Here is an 8,003-nt window from a genome sequence, read left to right on the forward strand (position 1 = left end):
AGGGATGAAATATTATCCCAGTTTAGGAGTCAACACAATTCTCTTGTGGAATGTCTCTCAAGGGTAAACAGTCTTTCTTACTCACACTTATTGCTGCCTCTTTTGTTCGTGAGTCTCTTTCTCAATTCAATTCAATTCAATTTATTAGATTTGTATGCCGCCCCTCTCCGAAGACTCGGGGCGGCTCACAACAATGATAAAAACAATATTATAATGGCCTTAATCTCCTAATTGGATGATCTTTTTCTTAATCAAATTATTAACTGTTGTTATAATAAAAAGTCTGTCCTTATGAACACCCTTATAAAAATCCAGATGTAGATATGAACATACTGCAAACGGGTTGATCAGTCAGTCTCAGATGCTTCCTTCTTTCATGGCCCGTTAAGGTTTCAGGCAACAACGAGCGCCTTTGATCTCCAATAGGGAGGGTGTCCTTCCCATTGGCAGGCGAATGCCTTCTGCCAACTGATGCCTGGTTGTCCGCTCTTTGTCCACGTTGTCCTCCAAATGATCTGTGTCTTGAAGGATTTCAGGGATCTAAGGAAAAAGCAACCTCAGGAGGGAGAGATCCCTTCCTTACAGCTGCTTCACCTCACATTGCCACCAGAACCATAAAAGAATGTGTTGGAGATTTTAACAGGATAATAGACAGGAAAAAGAATCGTGTGGGGGAGAAAAAGAAAAAGACAGGGAAAGCTACCTTACCAAAAGTTGGTGGGTTTTTTTTTTAATATGGTGGAATAATTTAATTTAATAGATTAATAGAGGACTCTTCACCCAAGAACTAAGCAATATACATTTTATCCTAATCCACACAAGACATTTACTAGAATAGATATGGCATGGGTATCCAGGGAACTTAGTAAAAATATAGAAACAATAGAAACCCTAACATATGGTCGGATCACAATCCCATAAAATAACTTAGAAAAACACAAAACAAAACATTAGAATATGGATTTACAACACACAACTCACCCAGGATTATCAATATTTACAAATGATAGAGAAAGAATTAGATTTTTTAATATTGAAAATAGGAAGCAACCTGCATCCACACAGAATCTCTAGGACACAATGAAAGCATATGCTAGGGGTATAATAATATCATATATGGCAATGAAAAATAGGAGGGAAAGGAGTTAATATAATAACATATTAAAGGAAATTACTCAACTGGTAGGTACATTACAAACTAAGGCAGGTGATAGAAAGGTAAAGGAATCATTAGTGGAGGCGAATCATAAACTGAACATCTTGGAGTAAAAGGAATATGTGAGAAATATAAGATTGGCAAAACAAACATAGTGTCAGGCCCAAAGTAATTATGTGAAGTCAAAGGTTGGTCTGACACAGTTTGCTAGTGATAGAGGAATGGGGAGAAGTGAGAGAGAGATATGCCACCACACATTCCTTTCTGCAGATGCATAGTAAATGAACACAGAAAGGAATCAGGAATCCTGCATAGGATTGGTCCTCATGACAGCACTTGTGGGTATGGTGATGTGGTATGGGGTTTTGACCGGATGTAATCTAAGGGACTCAGAGTTGGAATGATCCAAGTTGAATCCAGACTTGGCTGTTAATAAATCGTACACTGAGAGAAGCACAGGCGTGGAAATGATTTATTTCTCAGAATGCTATTTGGTTCGCTAACACATAGTTCAAAAATGCGAACACGACAGTAGATGGCTCGCTTATAAAATTAAAAAGGAGAGGGGAAGTAAGATAATACACCAGTTAAAAGATAAAACAGGGATTTCACAAAATAATGAAGAAAAGATAAGGGATATTATAGCAGAGTATTGTGAAAACCTATATAAACAAGAAGAGAGGAAGAAGGATATAATCCAAGATTACTTGCATCAAGCAACTATTCCTAAGATAACTGATGGAGATAAACTAATGTTAAACAGAGAAATAACCATAGAAAAGTTTTAAAATGCAATTAAGAGGCAGATGGCTTCCCTGTGGAATTTTATAAAACAGCCAATCAATATTAAATTTGCAAATAGAATTATACAATGAAGCTTTGTCAAAGGGGAAAATACCAGAATCATGGAGCATGTCACATATCAACACATTGTTGAAAGTAGGTACGGATTCAAATTTAATACAAAATTACCAGCACTTCTCACTGCTAAACACTGATTACAATTTTTAATGGACATCTTGGCAGAAAGAAACAAAAAAAATTGAATCAGATAATACATTCAGACTAAAATGGATTTCTTCCAATTAGACAAATTAGGACTACCATATTATTAGTGTTCAAGATGCATTGGTGTATAAGACGCACCTAGATTTTAGAGGAGGAAAACAAGGAAAAAAGTATTCTAAACCAAATGGTGTAGTATTATATTGTTTAATAAAATACCAGTGTAGCAGAATATTTTTTACAGCCATGTATACTTTTAAAAACATGTATACTTTTAAAAACCCTGTATACTTTTTACAAACTTCAAACTTGACAGCTTCAAGACTTGTGGACTTCAACTTCCAGAATTCCTCCACCAGTCCTTAGGAATAGGCGTTGAAGTCCACAAGTCTTAAACTTGCCAGGTTTGAAGATCCTTGCACTCCTAACCCCTAACTCAGGATCTTCAAACTTGATTGCAATGGATCTAAAAAGAACAACAAAAAAGCCACTTGGAAAGCAGGTTACTCTGTTCTTTGCATCAATCCCAGTTTCACTTGAAAGCTCATTTACATTTTTAGATTGCCAAATGCATAAGGATTTAAGATAATTCCAGATTAAAAATAAATAAATTATAGTCTATAATCAAAGCTTAGCATTCTTGGCATAAGACAAAATGAAGAAATATGAAAAACTTCTGCCTGTGTAAACTATGACTCCAAGACTTCCTGCAATGAAATGTTATTACAACTGACTTAAATGGCATTTTCTTTATCTGAGAGAAATCGAACAGTATTCACTGATCATGCAAATGCATGTCCTTTTACAGGAAGCTCAGTTCTGAGATTCTTCAGGTGCAGCTGGCTGTCCCTTCCTCCACTTAATCATTTTCTGTAAATACAGATGTGCTGAGAATGGTATCACTCTGGTATCTTCTCTACATTTGGGGAAGGAGATGCATCAGCAATAGTAGCCAAATAAATAAGATTTCTGTGCAAAGTGTGCTGGTGTTGGAGACATTCTGCAACTCTTCCTTTATTCTGACACTCCACAATGCAGCGGATCAGCTGATCATTTTCATCCAACAGCCATTGCAGTGTCTTCTGATTCACCTCAGCTTTGCTACAAAGGCTGTCTGGCACCAACATGGCGCAGCCGGAAAGCCCGCTTTCATGCACCAAAGACTTGCCTTAAAGCTGTCAAGCTGCTCAGCAGGGAAGCTGCCTCAGCCAGGGAGAGGTAGCCCCTGCCACAGCTACTTGACCGGCTCATCTGAGGAAGGGGTGGGCAGGTTGGAGGGCGCTTGGAGTGAAGCTGCCTCAGTGGCCAGTGAGAAGAAAGCTGAGATGATCTACAAGTATTTGAAAAGTTGTGCTGGTCTGAATCAAGATGGAAACGGATAAGAGTCCTCAGAGATCTCTCCCGGGAAACCTTGAAAGAGAGCTGCTTTTCAAGCCATTTATATCAAAGTGGAGTAAAGTTTACTTGGGCTTTCCCTGCTGCTATTCTGGTGTTCCAGGAAAATAAGATGTTTAAGGCACAATTGGAGGAGGGGAAGGTATTATTGAACCAACTGGGTATCGAGTTTGGAGAAAGCGATGCAGTTGGAGAGCCACAAGGAGCAGAAAAAGAGAAGATTATTCCAATGGTCATGGTACCCCAGATGAGGAAGAAAGGCAAAGAGAGGAGCAGTTGAAGGAGTTGTTGGAGCAGATGGAGGCCATTAGAAGGGAGCAGAAGAGAAAACCAAGAGCCCAGTGTGAGAGGAGAGCAAAGAAGTGAAGAGTTGAAGCTGGTTCTGTCTCCTCTTTTTGGAGATGTTTTCAGAAATTATTGTCAATTTTTATTCTCTTTGGGGGAGAAATGGGAAAAAAGTAAAATAAGGTATTTTTTCAATGGTTAAATAAAGGAGGGTGGGAGGGGGTATTTCCCCCCCAAAATATATTAAAAAGTGGTTGAAAGGGGAGCTCAGTGACATAGGAACGTAACCAGCAGAAGTGCCTCATGATTGGGAAATTCTTGTCCTCCCCCTCCTTTGTGGGGGGAGCATGGGGGGAGGCACTTTGGGGGGAATTAGGGGGAGGAAGGGGAAAATAAGTAAACCAAGAGCAAAACAAGAAGAAAAAAGGGTTATTTTCTTATATTATGAGTGCATTATAATGGTTTTAAATGTGAATGGTTTGGGATCAGACTTGAAACATTACAGAATATTAAGGATGGCTAAGCAAAATAAAGTAGACATTATGATTTTGACAGAAATGCATAAAAGATGTGGAGGAAGGGATAAATTGGTTAATGATAGAAATTGGAAATGGGTATATGAATCTGAGGAATGCAAAGTAGTAGAGATACTGCGATTCTTATTCATCAGAGGGTTCTATTTGAGGAGGTTGGAGTTCAGAAAGATAGAGAAGGGAGGTGGTAGTTTGTTAAAGGGAAAATAAATCAAAAGAAATTGACATTGGTGGCAATTTATGCCCCGAATGCAAAAACAAAACAATTTATAATAAATACAAAGAGGAAGTTGGATAACTTTATGGAGGGCACAATGTTTTTGGCAGGAGATTTTAATATGCAATTAACAAATGGGATTGGAAATAGCAAGATGTTAGATTTAAATAGACTTAATAGGGTGGATCTCCATGCAGACTGTTTTGGTTAGCTCTGGCCCAGCTCCTGCCCCAAGGAATATGGATGTGGATGTGGGGGAAACATCCACATGCCACAGGCCTGTTTTGCTCCCGATAGAATCTGCTGACGAAATCTCCTCTGACCAAGGAAGTGTGAGTGACAAGGAAGAGGGGAGTTTGGCAGACAGCCCAGGAGGAGATCAATCTTCCTTATCATCCCTGGATTCTGAACAAGGACTTATGACAGACCCACACATGTGGAGAGTGATGCATAGGAGAGAACAATTGAAGAATTATTACAGGAGATAAGTGTGGTGCGTGTCTTTTTGGACTAATTACCCTGTAATTACGGGCGGTTGGGACATGCAGAACAGTTATTGTTTAGTTATTACTACAGTATTGTTTAGTTATTACTACAGTAACAAACATAGATATCAAGATACTGTGGAATCTCTTTCTAATTACTTTTAACCTGTCAACAACCTTTACTAGAACCTTAAAAAAAAGCGTCATCCAGAACCCCGAACACTTCAAGCACCAAATTAAATACTGAGATGGCAGCAACAGATAAACAGGGTCAGCCACCTACTCTGGACTTGATACAGGCCTCATTAGAGCTAATACAAGAGTTTATGGTAAGAAGCCAAGAATCAGCGGCCATGACACAAGAGACAATGAAACAAAACCAGGAGGAGACTAACAAAAACTTTGAAAGAATGGCAGAAAAGATTGAAGGACTCGAAGCCAGAAAGGAAGGCGTACAAGAGGTCATCACCAATCATGAACAAAGGATTAAAAGCATAGAAACCAACATAGTTAGAACAGATGATAAGATCGAACATGCAGAGGGAAGACTTAGAGCCGCAAACAAAGAGCTAGAGGGCGCAATCACTGTTTTAGAAATGGAGAAGTCTTCATACTTCCTCCACTTCAAAAATGTACCAGAAACGGCAGAAGCCCTACCCAGTAAGATAGTGAAGCTAATAACAGAAAACCTACAAATAGAGGAGGAAGAGGTGAGGACCCACATAGATGAAGTGTATAGAATCCAAACCAACTATGCAAAAAAAAAACCCGAGTACCGAGAGAAGTACACATCTGTTTCACAAAGAAAGCAGTTAGAGATGAAATTTATAGATGCACAAGGAATGAACAAATAATGTTTAAAGATAAAGAAATAACCATATTAAAACAAATCCCAAGGAGAATTAGAGAAAGACGCAGAGACTTTCATTATCTAACTGCCAAATTGTTGAGAAGAGAAATCCCATTCAGATGGCTAATACCGGAGGGTCTTTTGATAACGTGGAAATCAGGCATTGATTAAAGAAAAAGAATATATAGAATATATAAAAGATGAATTAAACTTTTTTTTTTTGAATAACTGGAACAAGGAAACAACAATACAAAACTTATGGGACACTATGAAGGCATATGTCCGGGGATCAACAATATCTTATTCGGCCAAAATAAAGATAATTAAAAATAAACAGTTAAAAGAATACCAAAGTAAAATTAAACAAATAGAACTAGACATGCAAGAAGACATATCAAACGAAGAATTAAAAGAAAGAGATAAAATTAAACATAAAATTCACTTGCTGACACAAGACGAAATAGCCTTTAAAATGAGAATTGCTAAACAAAACTATTTTGAAAATGCAAACAAAATAGGTAGATGGTTAGCCTATAAATTAAAAAAGGAAGAAGAGGAGTGATACATACATTCCTTAGAAGACAATAAAGGAAACAATCTACAATAGAACCAAAAAAACAGATCGTTATCAAATATTTCAAGGAACTATAAAAAAAGGAAGATAAAATAGAAGAACATCTAAAAACATATATAAATAAAGCAGATATAAGAGAATTAGCAGAAATGGATAGAATAATATTAAATAAGGAAATAACTCTGATGGAATTAGAATAACAAACCAGAAAAACAATAAATTGCCAGGACCATATGGCATTCCTAGCGAATTTTACAAAGAATTTAAAACTTCCTTAGGAAAAATACTACTAATTTTATATAATGAGGTACTAGAAAAAGGACTAATTCCCAAATTCTGGACAGAAGCAACGGTGAGTCTAATACCAAAAGGTGACTCAGAAAAACATAAAATACAAAATTACAGACCCATATCCCTACTCAACGTAGATTATAAAATATTCATGAACATCATGGCAAACAGATTAAAACCAATTTTAAATAATAGAATACATGTAGACCAGAATGGCTTTCTCCCAGGTAGATTTATCAGGAACAACACAGGGACCATTTTAGATGTACTGGAATTTTATGAAACACACCCGGAAAAATCATTGGCTCTTATCTTCTTAGACGCACAAAAAGCGTTTGATAATTTGAGTTGGGAATTTATGAAAGAACTGATAAAACAAATGAAATTTGGCTCCAACCTTATTACAATGATTGAAACTATTTACCATAACCAATCTGCGAGAATCATGATTAATGGGGATTTAACTGAACAATTCCAAATTGGAAAGGGAGTACGACAGGGATGCCCACTATCACCACTACTGTGCAACTTATCAATTGAGATAATGTTAAATCAAATTAGGACAAACTCAGATATCCAAGGCTTGAAAATCAAAGGACAAGAATTCAAATTACATGCATATGCAGATGATTTAGTTTTTATATTAGAAAATCTGATGGAGACTGGGAAACATTTAATGAAAGAGATAAAGGAATACGGTGATGTGGCAGGATTAAAAATGAACAAGCAAAAAATTAAAATTATAACCAAAAATATGAATTATGAACAAGATAAGAAATTAGAAAAACTTTTGGAAATACAAATTGTTAAGAAGGTTACGTACCTGGGTATTGTATTAACAAAAAAATGCAGTATGATTAAGGAAGACAACTATGAGGTGCTAACAAAAGAAGTAGAGAAACAATTAACTGATTGGAATAAACTCCATATTAGAAAGAATATCAACAATCAAAATGACAATTTAACCAAAATTCCTTTACCTTTTTCAAACGATACCTATAAAATAAAAAAAACAATTTTTTACCAAATTAAACAGAATAATTTCTAAATTTGTATGGAGTGGCAAAAAACCAAGAATAAGAATTAAATGGTTACAAGATAAAACCAAACAAGGAGGACTGGGATTATCATATTTTGAAATTTACTACCAAACAGCCACTCTTCTTTGGATTAAAGATTGGATTGAACTCAAACAAGAAAAACTACTAATAT

The 8,003-nt window shown here is 36.4% G+C and overlaps 1 pseudogene; it reads right to left on the bottom strand.

The window, feature by feature from the left end:
* Positions 1-384: 384 nt before the first annotated feature.
* On the bottom strand, positions 385-3,288 carry LOC139155442 (SS18-like protein 2 pseudogene; annotated as a pseudogene).
* Between the last annotated feature and the right edge of the window lie 4,715 nt (positions 3,289-8,003).

Source organism: Erythrolamprus reginae, unplaced genomic scaffold (genome assembly GCF_031021105.1).
Source record: "Erythrolamprus reginae isolate rEryReg1 unplaced genomic scaffold, rEryReg1.hap1 H_19, whole genome shotgun sequence".
Lineage (NCBI taxonomy): Eukaryota > Metazoa > Chordata > Lepidosauria > Squamata > Dipsadidae > Erythrolamprus > Erythrolamprus reginae.